The sequence below is a fragment of the Ambystoma mexicanum genome, chromosome 6p (genome assembly GCF_040938575.1).
Source record: "Ambystoma mexicanum isolate Mex_15411 chromosome 6p, UKY_AmexF1_1, whole genome shotgun sequence".
NCBI classification, from domain to species: Eukaryota; Metazoa; Chordata; class Amphibia; order Caudata; family Ambystomatidae; genus Ambystoma; species Ambystoma mexicanum.
The window spans coordinates 1,041,471,514-1,041,489,841 of NC_090935.1; positions in this window are offsets into that span (position 1 = coordinate 1,041,471,514).

Sequence of the window (18,328 nt, forward strand, 5' to 3'; positions counted from 1 at the left end):
TGGTCATAATCACAGATTCAGATTATGTATGGAACGGGTTCGTGGAGCACCTGGTTAACTGGAAAACCAGAGGCATGTTATGTGCTAATAACAAACCCCTGAAACATGGGAAGTTAATCCAAAACATTGATGATCTGGTCACATCGAATGGGATGACCATCTACTGGAAAAAGATCAGGGGTCATTCCAAAGTATAGGAACCAGACAAAACTGGAAATGACTTAGCTGATCAGCTAGCCAAAACCGGGGCCATCCAAGGGGATCTAATAGAAATAGAGTCCCTGTTGGGGGAAATCCAGGTCACTGCCATCACTAGGTCCCAGACCAATGCTCACAATGATCGTTCAACTGCACAATGGAGTAAGGAGACCTCTGATGCTGATTTAATTGCAGCTCAGAAGGGGGATCCGATTATTGGTAAGTTTTACCAACACCTTGAGGACCCTGAGAACTTTCCCCTGACGGATACCGATTACATTGGGAAAGAGGACCTAAGAGTGTTGATGAAATGTCCAAAAATGTTCCGAATCCAAGACGGTTTGTGGGAAGGAAATCCAAAGCTGGCCACGATCAGTGGGTGGTTCCTACCTCATTCCGAAGCCTGATGTTAAGTCACGCCCATGATGCGGCCACCGCCGGTCATAGGGGGTTTCACACAACACTGGAAATCTTAAGAGAGGTTGCATACTGGCCACACATGGGGCAGTACCTCGACCAATACTTGAAGGGGTGTCTTTTGTGTGCACAATTTCAGCCATCATCCCTCACGCACCGTGCACCTCTCCAAAAGAGGGGGATGACACTGCCATGGTCAGATTTGCAAATCGACTTTGTAGGCCCTGTAATTCGCTCATCTAGAGGAAACAAGTACATGTTGACCGTTACATGCTTGTTTACCAAGTGGGTGGAATGTCTCCCAGCCCCAAACTGCAAGGCAGAAACAGCAGCTGCCCTGATGATTAACCACAGCTTTTCCCGTTTTGGTCTACCTAAAAGGATTGAGTCAGACAGAGGTAGCCACTTCACCGGTGAAGTAATGACAAAGATGTGGGAAATACTGGGGGTTAAAAGGAAGCTACACATTGCTTACAGGCCAGCTTCTTCTGGAGCAGTAGAGAGATACAACCGAACCATTGTGAGCATATTAAAAAAGTTTGTGGCAGATTCTGGGCCAAGTTGGGATATCCGATTACCTCTGGTCCTAATGGCCATCAGATCTACCCCTTCATCTGCAACTAAAATGTCACCATTTGAGTTGATGACTGGACGCAAGATAGTGCTTCCCCATCATTTGCTCTACAGGACTCAAGAGCAGACACTGATAAATGCCTCCAAAACTCATGAGTATGTGGAGAATTTAAGGAAACACCTTTAGCATGCTTTTGCCTATGCTCAGCGGAATCTAGAAAGATCAGCTGATAGCATGAAAACACACTACGACCTGAAGACCACCAGGAAGGAATATACGGTGGGGGACCGGGTCTATCTATACAATTTCCAAAGGAACCAGGCCAAACAGCGAAAATGTTTGCCTACATGAAAGGGACCGTTTGAAATTATAGACAAAATCTCCCCTGTGGCCTACAAGATCTGCATCCCCAAAGGCGGTTTGGCAGAGGGGGAAGACAAGTGGGTCCATATAAATCAGCTAAAGTGTTGCCATCCCAGACACACTGTGCAACAACTGGAGGAGTCCTCTGCAATACCAGAGGGGACCGCTCCAGAGTAATTCAATTCCAACCCTAAAATATCCCACATATAGTCTCTAAAATATTATGATTTTGAAAAAAATGTCTTATAATTGTATCTTGTTTTGGTTAAAATAAGAACGCAAATGTTTTGACTATAAAATGTATATGCCACCCCACCATATCAATGGTGGGGAAGAAATGTCTAGGAATGTGTATTGCCGCTTTGCTTTATCATCCTAGGAGAGATGAAACCATGGAGACTGACCAAGGAGGACGAACGGGGACCGGGAGCAGAGATCCGAGGGGCCCGGGGTACCGCCCAATCCTCCCATCAGGACCAGCAAGGAGAACTTATTGATCGACTGGAGGGAGGAAAAGATGCTGAACTGTGCCATCTATGGAATTGGAAGAAGAGGAGGCGAACATCCCAGATCTTGCGAGTTCCATCAGTGAAAGGACAGAATCGCAAGAGGGGGGGCTTGTGGGATGTTTTTACCCATGCATCCAAGCCCTACCATAAAACTGTGCAGTACTGGCATGGAAAACATCATGATGGCCAGAACTCCCCAGAGAGTGCACAGGGAAAACATGAAGAATAGGCTGCCACCCATTTTTGCCTATGTTGTGAGCACAGGAGGGCACTGCCTAAAACCACCATTGGGCTACACACACAGTAGCCTGAAACCATTGGGAATGGCAATGCTGATTGCCAAAAAGCAACTCAGAACTGTGGGGAATTCATTTTCTTAATCCCAAAAATGGTTGCAATACCTGTACTCACCACTATCAGAAAGCCGGCGTTTTAAAACCACCAGACTTTTGTGTAAAACTGAACAAATGAAACAAAACCAGGCCAAGGAAAGACTTGCTAAGAGGTGGATACAATGTAAAACTATATTCTGAAAACACTTGAAGGAAGTAATTATTTAATGTATATGTAAAAATTGTAAGTTTGATTTAAACTGGGAACAAAAAGTGACATTTAGCTGAAACCTGGCTTAATGAAACTGGATTCTGCCTGACAACTACCCCCGACAGGAGTTGAAACCTGCTCAGCCACTCTTCCCAGGCATAGCTGCATCCTGCTGCCCCTTTCCAAAAGGAGTTGACACCTCTCTGATTGAATTAAGGGAGGGGACCTGGGGACTGCAGAAAGTTGAACAAAGGCCTGTCCTGGACTCAGGCAAATGTTACATTGGGGGGGCCATAAAGTGGCTTCCTCTTAGGGGAAACTGGGAGGGGCAGTGCCTCTGCAAGCCAGCTGAGCTTGGGGGAAGTGGATAAACCAGTTATTCCACCATGTGATGTGGGAAGCCACACCCCTTTTTGACCAGGGCATAATTTTAAAAAGATGGATAATTCATAGTACGGACCTGTCAAAATTATATAAATAATATCATTATTCTTGTGATTTTTCTGTTCACATTTTAAGAGGTGTTAGGACCCTGTGGTATGTTCCTGGGGATAGTAGCGGAAAAAAGGTTGTTACTCCAAATGTATGCATGTTAGAAATCTGACACTTTATCATCTGTAACCCATATCCCTGGTGCACATTTGTGTAAAATCTGGAAAGGTTTAGAGGTGGTTATCTGGATGAAAAGGGGAGAATTCTGTCATCAGTGGACACAACATCGTACAAAGACAGGGATCGGATGGTTTGGTGCTACAGAAAATATGTTAACTGGACCTATAATATTAGAAAAATGGTACATAGATAAATATGTATTTGGGTCAGAAATAGATTTGTGTGCAAATTGACCAGGGGAGGATCCTCTGACCCATAAACAGACCTCATCATGATGACAATCCATTTCCTTCCCCCAATCATGGGAGAGGAGAGAATTGGGCCAATGATAAGTAGAGAGGGGCAGGCTTAGGTAGGCCCAGGAAAACACCCATTTTCAAAACACATAAAAAGAGACTGCTGGGACAGGTAGAGACATTCAATTCCATTTGCTGCGGAGCATGCTGACTGACGACTTCAGAATTTGTAGCAGAGAGGCCTGAATCCACCAGCTGAATCCTCTTTAGCAGGCCTCAAAACCAACCAAACTATTCAACAGCCGGGCGAGCTGTTTGAATTTTTGCCAAGAATTTTTGCAAGAACCTGTAGCAGTATCCAGAAAGCAGTGCTGTATCCGGAACCCGAGAGAACCACAAACCAGACTGTTGTGAGCAGATCCGGTGCTTGACAGACCCAGAGAGCAGAGCTGACCCAGATAGCTGGGACTTCAGAACCACCTGCCGGAAGTCCCGTCCAACCTGACCAGACCGTGACGAGCCCTATTTCAAATTGATATTTTGAGTACCTAGCAGAACTGTGCAGAACCAATCTCTTAGTTAAAATAATCTAATCCAAAGTATTTTAACCTAATTAGAACAGCCTCCTAGAAATCGTGTCATCTGTCATTTTTAAAGCTGCACAACTGCCACCTGTCAATTCTGCAGCTGCAAGCTGTCACCTGTCATTTTGAGTTTTACTTTAAATCCGAAAATCTACCTTTATTAAATCATCCGTATCTCCGGAACCGTTTGTGCTAGGAACGAGATTTAACTTTCTTCTGAAAGGAAAGCTTAGAATCTAGGCTTTCCAACGAACCTAGAACTGACGTCCTACTCCCTACACTGTTTCCGTAATCGCGAGACACGCACTCGCGAAATTTACCGCGATTTGCGATTTGGCCCGATTTCTTCATCTGTGGAAATCAGCAGCTTTTTGCTTCTCTTTGCTAAAATTCGTTTGCAATCTGCTAATCATTCATAGAGTATTGTTAAAGTGAGCATGAACTAATAGAAAGTAGCCACCACCTACCCTGAACCTCTAGAGGGAATTAAAAGCAATTTTAGCACCTTTTCACTTCCTTGCAAACCACATTAAAGTAATTTGCCTGTGTTTAAAACTCATTCCTGTTTTCTCTAAGCTTGCTGGGGGAGCTGGAACTGTGTATTGCATTATAAAGTGTGATTTGTTGGGATTCTTGAAGACTGTGTGCTCTCCTTCCATTTCTTGTATTGCATTGGGGGGGAGTGAATTGTCAAAAGAAAAAGTGATCATATTACCTTTTGCTAAAATCATAACAAGTTATTTCTGTACTGCATTTTATTCCACCTTGCGTTTCCTTGAACCATATAAAGCATTCTTTCCCACCTTATTCTTCTGTTCCTATTTATAAGTTACCTCTTGCTGACTACTGCTCATAGTCACAAGTGTAATATCCATTATCAATTTATTTATAGAAGTGTGATATATATATATATATATCTTGTTTACATTTTTAAATAAACCTTTTAATTTGCAAAACAAACCTACTTCTTGGCTCAGTGGGGTCAGGGGGATTCTAGGAGGGGGTGTTATATAAGGGTTGTCATCCAGAGTACTGAACTGTATATAAAAATACATCAATAAGGGTTTTCCTCAGCATCCCAGACTAGGCATTGACTTAGCTGTAGTGTTGATTGAATATCGCTTACACCAAGTCCACGAGATAGTTGACCTCTCTGAGTTTACCCACAACTCTGAAGGGTCCCATCCATTTGTCTTGCAAGGCCCTCTGCCTTGTTGGGATCATAACGAGAACGAGCTGGTCTTGAGCGAACTCAACCATGTTAGCCTTTTGATCGTGCCAGTGCTTGACCAATGTTTGTCCAGCTTTCAAGTTATCGCTTGCTTCTGTCATCATGTGCGACATTCTCCTCTGGAGACCTATCACGTCACCTATCAGTCTGACTGGCTTGGGGGAAGGAGCACTCTCCAACCCCTCCTTAATCAGGGCCAATGGACCTCTGACGGGATGACCATAGAGAAGTTTGAAGGGAGAATAACTTACTCCCTCCTGAGGGACTTCTCTATAAGCAAAGAGAAGGCATGGCAGTAGAAGGTCCCACTTACGCTTAAGGGGTTCCTCTAAAGCACCTATCATGCTCTTCATGGTTCTACCAGCCCATTGGTTTGTGGGTGGTACGCCGTTGAGAACTTGTAAGTAACTCCACAGGTTTTCCACATGGCTTTCATGTAGTGGGACATAAAGTTTGACCCCCTGTCAGAGATTACTTCCTTAGGAAACCCGACCCTGGTAAAAATACCAAGGAGGGCCTTAGCCACAGTCGGAGCTGTAACAGTCCTCATAGGAATGGCCTCAGGATACCTAGTAGCATGGTCTACTACAAGTATAAACCTGTTGCCTGTGGAGGTTGGAGGATCAAGGGGACCAACAATGTCAATCCCTACTCTCTCAAATGGGACTCCCACAACTGGGAGAGGCACCAAAGGTGCCACATTCTTGGAGCCAACCTTACCAGAGGTCTGGCAGGTGTGGCAGCTCCTGCAGTGTTTTTCCACTTCGGCCCCCATCTTTGGCCAATAGAAGTAGAGAGAGAGCCTTTCCTTAGACTTCTTGAAACTCAAGTGACCAGCCAAAGGAAGCTCGTGGGCTAACTGCAAGAACTGTGGTCTGTTCTCTTGGGGTACTACAAGTCGTTTGTAGTCTCCAGGTGCAGACTCGGTCGGTTCACTGTAGAAGAGGCCATCTTCCCAGTGCAACCTGTATTTCCCAGGCTCTTGTCCTTCAGCCTGAGCTTCTGCCTGGTGGCGAAGACCTTCCAGAGTTCGACATTCTCTTTGTCCCTTACTGAAGTCTGCCTTGCTGGGTCCACCTTCTGCCAGTAAAGACTGCAGCTCAGGATGGTCAACAGGATCCAGATCTCCAATGAGTTCCTGGCCTTCCATTAGCTCTTCCTCAGAGTCTAATTCTACCACACAGGGTTGTACCTCCCTCTCAGCTTCGGCTGGAGGTGGAGTTACGGGTGTAACTTTGGACAACCGTGGGGAAGTCCTTGTTGGCTGCACTGAAATGCTGGCTGCTGGTTTCGGGGTAGAAGTCTTAGGTTTCCCTTTCACTTCTGATTTCTTCGAGACAGCGACTGACAATTGCAGTGGAGCAGGAGTGATTTCTTTCTTCATCATCTCCTGGAGAGTACCTCACATGGTCCTCTCTCTTGCAGGTCTGGTTAACTCCTGTAACCGTTTACTAGGAGGTCTGGGGGTGTCGGATACAACTCCGAGAGTTTTCATATCGTTACCCAACAGAACGCGTCCTTGTACCTCACTCTGTATGCTGACAGGGATCTTCACAGTCATGTCGTTGCACTGGATGAGAACTGGTAATTGGGGAAGCATCTGCACAGGCCCTCCAGCTAACTTGGTGAGGCGTTTGGGTGCCTTAGCAACATCCTCAGCCTGAAAAAACAATTTATCCACCACAGTTATGCTGGCCCCAGTGTCCCTAATGGCAGGAGTCTCCTGACCATTCACCTGGACACTGTCCTTATAATACTCTTTAGTATTATCGGGGATAGAATTATAGACATCTAAATTCTGTTGTTCCCACAACCCCAGAGACACTAAAGAAACGCTGGCTGAGACTCCAATGGGTTCATCAGCTAGCAGTAGAATGTTTCCACTTGCCATTTGGACTTCCTCCTCTGGAGCGAAGGCTAAGGAGACAAGCTGGACCCCTGAAGGTTTACCCTTACATCTGGGATCTCCTGTCACGTGGTCAGTCGAGCCACAAACAAAGCATTTACCGAATGCTTTCTGGAATGGTGGCTTGTTCTGGCCTCCTTCCGGTTTGGCACCAGAAGACACACTATTCTGCTGTGGTTTACCTTGTGGCTTACCCTTCTGGTTTTGTTTGGGTCCCTCTTTGGAATTTGAGTTATTCAAATTCTCTTTTGAGTCTTTCTTAGGCTGCTTTCTGTCATGATGCCCGCTCCCGGGGAGCCGGTTAAAACCCTGCATCCCCGAAAGCGGACATCCAGTCCCCAAGGAAGGACCCAGCAACCCCATATAGGGGCCCTTTGGACAGTGTCCTGGCGCCTATGGCGCCAGGCTCATAAAAGACATCAGTCCTGGCGGCATAGGCGCCAGGCTCATTATGGGAGTGCTTGGGTGCACTTACCTGATGCAGACCATGCTGCAGGATCCCGGCCTCCTTGAGGCCTGAAAGGAACTACTTTACCTGTGGGACTAATTTACCATCCGGGCGTGGTCGGGAAAGGATACATATCTGATTGGAGGAAGGATACATACCTGGAACTTCTTCCAAGGCTATTTAAACCCCACCCAAACAGCCACACGTGCTTCGTGTTTTTCTGCATCTAGCAGCTGGACGCTCACCGTGTCTGCTCCTGCATCCTGACTTCTGCCACGCCTGCCAGCATCCTGGATCACCTGCAAAGGAAGAGAAGAAGAGAACAGAAGAAGGAAAAGTCCTTACCTGCTAAATCCGCATCCCGGAGACATCTCGCCGACAATCCTGAAAAGGAAGACTTTTATTTAAAAGCTCATTGCGTCGATCGCTGCAGCGCTGCATTCCACTTACCTTTTCAGGGCGCCTCCATGTTCAGCAGCGATCATCCGGATTCGCAGTCACGCCCCAGCACCTAGGGAGAAAAAGACCAGAACAAAAGGTGAGAGAGAGAAGGGAATGAGGAAAGCTAAATCTCCATGTTAAGACTTACCAGTTGATTCATTCCCTCTTCATTTCGGGTCCGCGCCGCATCCTGGCATTTCCGGACCCCGGCCCCTAAGGGGAAAAAGAGACATCAGTGTTAATGAGCGAATGAAAAGACATTACCAAAATACGCTCATTAAAGACTTACCGGATTTCTACAAGGATTTCACCTCTCATCTCGGGTCGGTGCCTGTTCCCCGGCATTCCGTAGCCCGGCCCCTATGGGGAAAAAGACACTAGCATTAGTACATTAATGCATGGACACAAGGGGAACCTCTTATCAAAAAACTTACCTGGAAGCCAAGCAAGTTTGGTTCTCACCAATCCGAAAATCCAGTGAAGTAACTGGATACCAACGCGCCCCTGCATCAGAAGCAGGATGGAGAGCTCGTCCTTCCAGACCCTAAGGTGAGACGCTACGAGGAATCACAGAAGGCTTTCGAGGAGGGTGAGAGGGGAAAGGGGGCGGCCGATTGCATTACCCCGCAGACAGTTAATCCCCTATTTTCGCCTACAGAAGAATACTTCTGCGAGCCAGACAAGCCAGATTTGGGGGCCCGGTCCAGTCGTCTTCTGAACCCTGCACATCACCTTAGAAGAGGTCACAGCAGCGCCAACCAGGCCAGCGCCTCCGTGGGAGTCAGGTGAGCGTTACAGAACGCGAAGCCTTCCTACAAATTCCCACCAGGCGCTATGGAAAGTTCTGAGACTGATCAGTTGGCCCAATTGCTGGGGGAATTACGGGCCGAAGTACATGCCGCTCGTCAAGAGACTAATGCCCTCAGGAGGGAATTAATAATATCAAAGGAAAGAACTGATGACCTGGCCAGACAGCTTTTGCAAGGTCAAGCTGGGCAAACTCCTCTACCCGGTTCCGGAGGGAACCCCGCTCCTGAGGTTTCCAGTAACCCTGTGCAGATTAATCTACCTGGAAACATGCCGCTGGCCCCACCCGAACGCTTTGCTGGGGACCCCAAACGATTCGCCGTATTCATGAATCAGTGTCGTTTGCACTTCCTATGCAGACCCGGGGCCTTCCCTAATGATCAGACCAAGGTAGCCTTTGTATTGTCATATCTCACTGGTTACTCAAGATGACCTGATTCTCCGTGTTTTTCAAAGGTTTCAAGCAAGCAAGCAAGCATGGAAAGCTTATTTGCTCGACACTCTCAGGGGCAGGCTCTGGATGACGAACTTCTATCCTGCGACAGGGCAATCAGGACCTCCTATCCTATATTGCAGCCTTTAATAGACTAATTGTGGAAACGGGATGGCCAGAGGATAAAAGAGTCACGTTGTTTTATCGAGGCCTACGCGGAGAACTTAAAGATATCTTGGCCCAAGTTGTAAATCTGCCCCAAGAATGCACAGAGTATATAGACTTAGTGGTCCAATTGGATCACAGACTTCAAAACAGAAAAGCAGATCGGTCCAGGTTTCAGACCCAGGTGTTGGTCAAGACCCATGCCAATCCCAAGGGAGTTGATGTCTCTGAGCCTATGCAAATTGGAGGGGTTAAAGGACCCTTAACTCAAAAGGAACGTGAAAGGAGGCGGCAGTTAAAATTATGTCTTTATTGTGGGAATTCTGGACACTTTCTACGAGATTGCCCGGCAAAACTGCCCCGAAAGGCGGTAGGAGCCTCTGATAAAAACCATGAAGACTCTGTTTCGGGAAACGACTCCGCCCGACAAGTGTAGGGGTCCGCTTGCCGAGCTTGAAAACTAACTCTCAGACCTCGCATTTCATTGTGCCAATGGTTCTCGTAGATCCAGAACAGCCTAAGCGGTTGCATGCAATAAAGGCATACATCGATAGTGGGGCTATTGGAAACTATGTGGATCGTGAATTGGTCTCTAGGATTAACCTCCCTCTCCGTCCTAAAACCAGCAAAGATGTCATCACCACAGTCGATGGAACTGAAATTGCCTCTGGACCGGTAACACATTCCACTACTGAGGTGACTCTTATTGGTCCCGACGGCCATCGGGAGGGTGTTGTGTTTGATGTAATCAAGGCTCCACAGTTTCAGGTTATTCTTGGAATCCCTTGGTTAGAGACACATAATCCTCGAATTGATTGGTGAGCTAAGAAAATAACCTTCCCGGATTGTACACAAACCTGCTACCCAGAAAACCTGAAAATTAAGCTAGCATCTGTAACCTCTGCCTCCACGCAACTACCTCCGGAATACCAAGACTTTCAGGACATCTTCCAAAAGGAACAGGCCAACACGTTACCTCCTCACAGATCGTACGATTGCCAAATCGATCTGGTGCCCGGTACACAACCCCCTTGTAGCAGGATTTATGCCCTTACCGAACCTGAGAATCTGCATTTGAGACAATATTTGGATCAATACCTAGCTAATGGTTTTATTCGCCCGTCAAAGTCCCCGGCATCCTCGGCTTTGTTCTTCGTGCCCAAAAAAGAAGGCGACCTTAGAACTTGTATCGATTACCGCGCATTGAACCAGATAACGGTTAAAAACCGTTATCCTCTGCCTCTGATCCCTGAACTCCTTGACCAGGTGAAGGACGCTTGCATATACACCAAGTTAGATCATCTGGTACGAGTTAAAGAAGGCGACGAATGGAAAACTGCCTTCCGTACTAAATACGGATTATTCGAGTACCAGGTGATGCCTTTCGGATTGTGTAACGCGCCGGCTGCCTTCCAATACTTCATGAATGATGTCCTTCGGGAACTCATCGTTGTTTGTGTTGTCGTATATATTGATGACATTCTGGTGTACTCCTCTTCGGAATCTGATCACAGAAAACACGTCAGGGCAGTACTTGAACAACTATTTGCTAAATTGGAGAAATGTGTTTTCCATACCACAGAAGTCGAGTTTCTAGGTTTCATCCTGACACCCAAAGTAGTCCGAATGGACTCCAGAAAAGTGGATGCCATCCTCAAATGGCCATCACCTAGCTCTGTAGAAGGGGTTCAAAGCATGCTCGGCTTTGCCAATTTCTATCGCAGGTTTATCCTGGAATTTTCACGCGTGGTACAACCCATTACTGCACTCTTGAGGAAAAATAAACGTTTTGAATTGTCTGAAGAAGCCGAGCAGGCCTTTCAGGATTTAAAAGCTAAGTTTACCTCCGCACCTATATTGAAACACCCGCGTCCAGATCTCCCTTATGTCGTCGAGACTGACACATCCAGCCTAGACATGGGAGCTGTCCTCTCCCAAAGAGATCCCGAAACCAACCAACTGCATCCCGTAGCATTTTGGTCCAGAAAATTCTCGGCACCCGAGGTTAATTATGCAATCACGGACAAAGAACTGTTATCCATTAAGTCCGCTTTTAAAGCCTGGCGGCATTATCTGCTTGGAGCTCGACATACCATCACAGTGATCACTGATCACCGGAATTTACAGTATTTGAAAACCGCCAAGGCTCAGTCATCACGGCAGCTCTGATGGGCTTTGTTTTTCGCTGAATTTGATTTCGTGATTACCTATCGACCTGGCTGCAAGAATGGCAAAGCAGATGCCTTATCCCGAATTGGAATGGGAGAATCTGATACAAACTCAGAACCAGTACCGATAATTCCCGAACAGAGGATTCTAGGTATGACTTTGTTACAGACACTTGAAGACATTCAAGCCAGAGTGAAACAACTCCTGGACCCTACAACCTTACAGGATTGGATACAAAAGGGATCAGACTTTACCATAGATAATGGTTTACCTTATTTCCAAGGACGCTTATTCCTGCCACATAAGGAATTACACGAACTAGTTATTTCCGGTTATCATGATACATTAATAGAGGGACACCCCGGTATTGCCAAGACAGAGGAAAAGGTGAAACGACAATTTTGGTGGCCCTCTTGGCGAAAAGATGTTAAATCTTTTGTGATGTCCTGTGGTGTTTGAGCCCAAAATAAAAGTCAAAAGAAAAGACCAGTCGGTCTCCTTCAACCGCTAGACATACCGCCAGCACCCTGGCACACCCTATCAATGGATTTTATTACGGACCTGCCTCCTTGTTCGGGGTACAATACTATTCTGGTAATTGTGGATTTGTTTTCCAAAATGGCCCACTTTATTCCTTTGAAAGGTTTACCTTCAGCTTCTGTCCTAGCCAAAGAATTCCTCGAAAATATTGTTCGGCTACATGGATTCCCATCTATACTAATCTCTGACCGGGGAAGCCAATTCATTTCCCACTTCTGGCGCAAATGTTGTCAAATGGCGCAGATCGACGTAAGATTATCGACCAGTCACCACCCTCAGATCGATGGTCAGACCGAGAGGACAAATCAGACCCTTGAGCAGTACTTACGGTGTATGTTACAGCAATCTGAAAGCAACTGGAAAGACATTCTTTGGATAGCCGAATATGCATATAATAATTTGGTACACTCTGGAACTGGCCACAGTCCTTTTTATACTTTGTTTGGGCATCACCCTCGAACCTCAAACCTTGACTCACCTCAGAACCTCGGAATGCCTGCAGTAGAACATCTGCATTCTACAATTACCCAAGCCTTCAAAGAGGCAACTACGCATTTACAACAAGCCAAGAGAAAATACAAGGAGAATGCTGATCTACATCGGAGTGAAGCACCTCCGTATCAGATTGGGGATGAAGTGTGGTTAGCTACCAGACATTTACCACTCAAAGGGCCTCGAACCTTTAACCCAAAATATCTGGGACCTTATTCTATTATGGCAATAATTAACCCAGTGGCTGTTAAACTTGAATTACCAGCTAGTATGCGAATTCATCCTGTTTTTCATGTGTCATTTCTGAAACCAGTGGTACCCGGAACCCGACTACTCAAACCTCCAGAACCTATTCTAATAGATGGGGAGCCCGAATTCAAAGTGAAGAACATTTTAGACTCAAAAATGTTTAGGTCAAAACTGTTCTACCTAATTGATTGGAAGGGGTACGGACCTCAGGAGAGGTCGTGGGAACCCAGCGACCATGTGCATGCACCTCGATTAGTCAGGAAATTCCACCGACTCTTCCCAGACAAACCAAAACCCCCGGAGGGAACAACCTTGGGAGGGGCCTTGGGGGGGAGTGCTGTCATGATGCCCGCTCCCGGGGAGCCGGTTCAAGCCCTGCATCCCCGAAAGCGGACATCCAGTCCACAAGGAAGGACCCAGCAGCCCCATATAGGGGCCCTTTGGACAGTGTCCTGGCATTATGGGAGTGCTTGGGTGCACTTACCTGATGCAGACCATGCTGCAGGATCCCGGCCTCCTTGAGGCCTGAAAGGAACTACTTTACCTGTGGGACTAATTTACCATCCGGGCGTGGTCGGGGGAGGATACATATCTGATTGGAGGAAGGATACATACCTGGAACTTCTTCCAAGGCTATTTAAACCCCACCCAAACAGCCAAACGTGCTTCGCGTTGTTCTGCATCTAGCAGCTGGACGCTCACCGTGTCTGCTCCTGCATCCTGACTTCTGCCACGCCTGCCAGCATCCTGGATCACCTGCAAAGGAAGAGAAGAAGAGAACAGAAGAAGGAAAAGCCCTTACCTGCTAAATCCGCATCCCGGAGACATCTCGCCGACAATCCTGAAAAGGAAGACTTTTATTTAAAAGCTCATTGCGTCGATCGCTGCAGCGCCGCATTCCACTCACCTTTTCAGGGCGCCTCCATGTTCAGCAGCGATCATCCGGATTCGCAGTCACGCCCCAGCGCCTAGGGAGAAAAAGACCAGAACAAAAGGTGAGAGAGAGAAGGGAATAAGGAAAGCTAAATCTCCATGTTAAGACTTACCAGTTGATTCATTCCCTCTTCATTTCGGGTCCGCGCTGCATCCTGGCATTTCCGGACCCCAGCCCCTAAGGAGAAAAAGAGACATCAGCGTTAATGAGCGAATGAAAAGACATTACCAAAAAACGCACATTAAAGACTTACCTGATTTCTACAAGGATTTCACCTCTCAACTCGGGTCGTTGCCTGTTCCCCGGCATTCCGTAGCCTGGCCCCTATGGGGGAAAAGACACTAGCATTAGTACATTAATGCATGGACACAAGGGGAACCTCTTATCAAAAAACTTACCTGGAAGCCAAGCAAGTTTGGTTCTCACCAATCCGAAAATCCAGTGAAGTAACTGGATACCAACGCGCCCCTGCATCAGAAGCAGGATGGAGAGCTCGTCCTTACAGACCCTAAGGTGAGACGCTACGAGGAATCACAGAAGGGTTTCGAGGAGGGTGAGAGGGGAAAGGGGGCGGGCAATTGCATTACCCCGCAGACAGTTAATCCCCTATTTTCGCCTACAGAAGGATACTTCTGCGAGCCAGACAAGCCAGATTTGGGGGCCCGGTCCAGTCCGTCTTCTGAACCCTGCGCATCACCTTAGAAGAGGTCACAGCAGCGCCAACCAGGCCACCGCCTCCGTGGGAGTCAGGTGAGCGTTACATTTTCCCTCATTCTTTTTCTGAGTTGCCCCAGAATCCTTATGAGTAGCCCTGTTGGCAACCCATAAATCAGCAGCCTTAGCTAGCTTCCGGGAATCCAATTCCTTCGAATCAGCCAAGTGCTGTCTGAGCTCAGGGGAACAGTCATCATAAATAGACTCCAACATAAAAAGATTCTTCATACCCTCATAAGTGTTCACTTTGTAACCCTTAATGCATCCCTCTAAGTTTTTCAACCCTTCACTCACCCAGGTAGCCCAAGGGGTACCATCATGCTTCTTGAGGGTTCTAAACCTCTTAAGATACTGGGAAGGGGTCTTCCCAAATCTAGCTATCAAAGCTAGTTTCACACTTTCGTAATCTGTCTTATCCGCCTCCCCCAACTCCATTACCACATCAGTCGCAACAGGGGGGAGCCTAGAGTACAACCAGGGAAGTAAATAATTCCCGGTGATGTCCTGGAGCCCATGATTGTATTCAAACAGCTTTAACCAATCCAACACATCCAATCTCGGTTCATACATACCCACTAATTCCTTCGGCATCCGGGGTCTTTTGGGACTGGAGCTTCTAGAGGAACCAGAGGAGAGAGAAGCATTTTCCACAGACAACTTTTTCATCTCTAACTCGTGATTAAGTTCTATTTCTCTGAGCCTTAACTCAGCTTGCTTCTGCTCAGCCTAGGCATTCATCTGTCTGAACTCGAGCTCTTGGTTTCTTTCAGATTCAGCCAAGAACCGTTTGTATTCTAATTCGAGCTTTATTTTTTCAAGTTGAAAATAAGCAGGGTTACATGTGGGACCTGGTATGGGCCCCGTAGGTACAGCTGGTAAGGCAGGTAGAGGCGCAGGGGAGACAGTTTCGTTAGCCTCTCCTTCCTCTTCAGCCTCTTCATCACTATCATCATTTTGATTTAGATCAACACCATTACTGTTATCTACATTTGCTGGAGAAGTTGGTTCCTCTGACCCAATACCCAGACTTTGGTTCGCCAGCAATCTCGCTATCAGTTCCACTTTCTTGCCTTTTACAGAAAGGTTCTCTTGTCTACAGAGGGCTCGTAAACTCTCAGTATTTTCACCTGACAAGGATTCTTGACTGTAAGCTTCCATAGTAGACATGTTTTTGAAAGTTGCTTTTTAGTGGTAAGCTTTGCGGTTAGTTATCCTAAAGTCTCGAAAAGCACTCTAAACTGTATACTCGATACAAATCCCACCGCTGTACACCAGTGTTATGCGGAAACCTGTGCAGTTCCCTCTGGGACCACTGCAAAAGATTTAGGACTACAGGTGTTTGGCAGTAAACCCACTTGGTAGCAGTCTGTACCACACAGATTCACTTGGTAGCTGTGGCTGAGCAGTCAGACTTCTCTCAAGAAGAGTTAGGCAGTATGTGGAGTATACAAAATAGGGCAATCTACACAATAGAACAAACAAACACGGAACAAGGCTTCAGTGTAAAGATATAAAGGTATTTATTTATTTATAACAACACATCTATGGAAAACACTCTGGCACTAATACGGCAAACAACTTCAATCACAATTACTATAAGCGAAAGATCAATCCCCCTAAAACTAGTTCGACAAGTCTAGATTCAACGGCACCACTTATTTGCAGACAGAGGTGAATGCTTTAACCTAGATGGCACTCTAGTATTCGTTAGGACTGGAGAGAAAAAGGCAGGTTATGAAATCACTCGGCACCAACACTTTTACGAACAAATGCAAGGCAAGTAAGGCAGAGTCTACTGCAGATCACAAAGTTCAGAGGCCAGGCCCACTCGGAGAGAGGCAAGGCGATATGTCCCAGAAAGTGTCTCAGTGGAAATGCGCTTCGAGTCTTTATCGCAAATTGTTATGGAAAGATTGGACCAGTTCAGAACAGAAAGTTAAGAAAGCTTGGAGGCGACCCAATGGAGAGGCGAGGATTAAGACACCTCACTCTATCCGGCAGAAAGGGAAGCCAGGCGGACACAGTACCTTGTTTATGGAGAGACAGCTCCGGCGGGGGCAGTTGTTCCTGGTGGTGGATGCACGTCGGGTCTTTGCCAAGAGAAGAGATGATCTCGTCGTCGAAGGAAAGTTGAAGATCGTTACACCACCAGGGAAGAGACCAACCGCGGAGTGCTACGTCACAAGGCACCACCTTTTGGTCACGGTACAGGGGTAGTGGCTATCCGGTTGCAGGGGTGCTCTGCACGGGCAATTCGACCACTGCGTCCTGGGGCGAAGAAAAAGCAAAGGGGACTGGTTGTTCCCACCAGTCAGGGGAAGAGACTCTCCGGCGGGGAGATCTCCTCTGTCGTCGGGAAGTGGTGAGTCGGTTCAGCAGGTCTCCACCGGAGGTGTCGTCGCTGCAGGTCGGCTCAGCTTTACCCTCGTCGGATTCTTAGGTCCTGTGGCGACTTCTCAAGATCCAGTCCCAAAAGCCCTGCTTTTATGCAGAAAACCCCCATTCATTCAGCCTAGCTGTCAATCAAAACACGCTAAGTGGTGAGCGGGGTGGCTCACCACTTGGGCCAATCACACCAGAGTGCGACTGGAGTTGGCAAGGCAACTCAGTCCAGGGTGCCTAAACCCCCTCCCGCACCCCCTGTGGTACCCAGACAGAATGGCACCACTTTGGAGGGCCTCTTTGTAGAGGCCCGCCAAAAGTGGAACAAAGGGCTCAACCTTTGGTTTGGGAGTCACAGAGACGAACACAGACGCCATTTTAAAAACCGAGTTCTGGCAGAAAATACCACCCGATAGACATTTAAGATAAGTAAATCGGTGGTATGTTAGAGATTAATGAGAAAAAGTATTAATCTCCAACAATGGGAAGAATACCATAGGGTTATATTCGGGGTCGAATATAATAAGTAGTTTCCACTGCCACCAGCCAAAACTCAACGAGGGGGGACGGGACAGTGCCCCCTCGAGTAACAGACCCAGGAGTAATCGAATTACCCCTACTAGTACGTCCACAATAGGATGGTTTGTACTAGTTCTGTTAGTAAATTTAGGTCTAGTAAAGCCAATGGTGACTTTACATGTCCAGGGAGACAGTAGTCAGTCCCCGGGTATGGAGTCTATGATGGAGGCCCGCTAGGATGCCCCAGTGTTACGGCACGGAGGGTGTGGTGTAACACACATAGAAAAACATATGAGACCCTATGGAGTAAAAGACCCCATAGCCCATCTAACACATTGACATTCAAAGGAATTACACACATTCATGTCCAAGAGTGGGAGAAAAAGAATCTCACTCTTGGCAGGATGGAAAAAAACAAACTCCAGAAATCCAGCAAAGCTGCTGGGGGACTCACTAGGTTAGGCAATTCAGCCTAAACAGAGAATTCTCCCTAACAGTATATACATGCAAACTGTAGCAAATGTCGGCTCTTTGGGTTCATGCAGGGATGGAGAATCTGTCATCTTCAGAAAGAATAGGTCTGGGCATTTTCTTCAAACTGTCAACTTTGCCTGTAGGAAAGATGGGTAAGGATTCATCCAGAGGAAATAGAACCAGTCACAGGCAGAAAGGATGGTTTCAGGTGATCAAACATTTAAGATAGCTTTTTGAGTTAAGTGCCTTGCTCAGATATGTTTACTTAGCCTAGAGAACACAGGTTCAAGGTCTGGCAAGGCCAACTCAGCCCTTCACCACTTAGACATTTAGAAATTGGGTACAATTACATTGGCTAATAACAAAACCTATTATTACAGGACTTAAA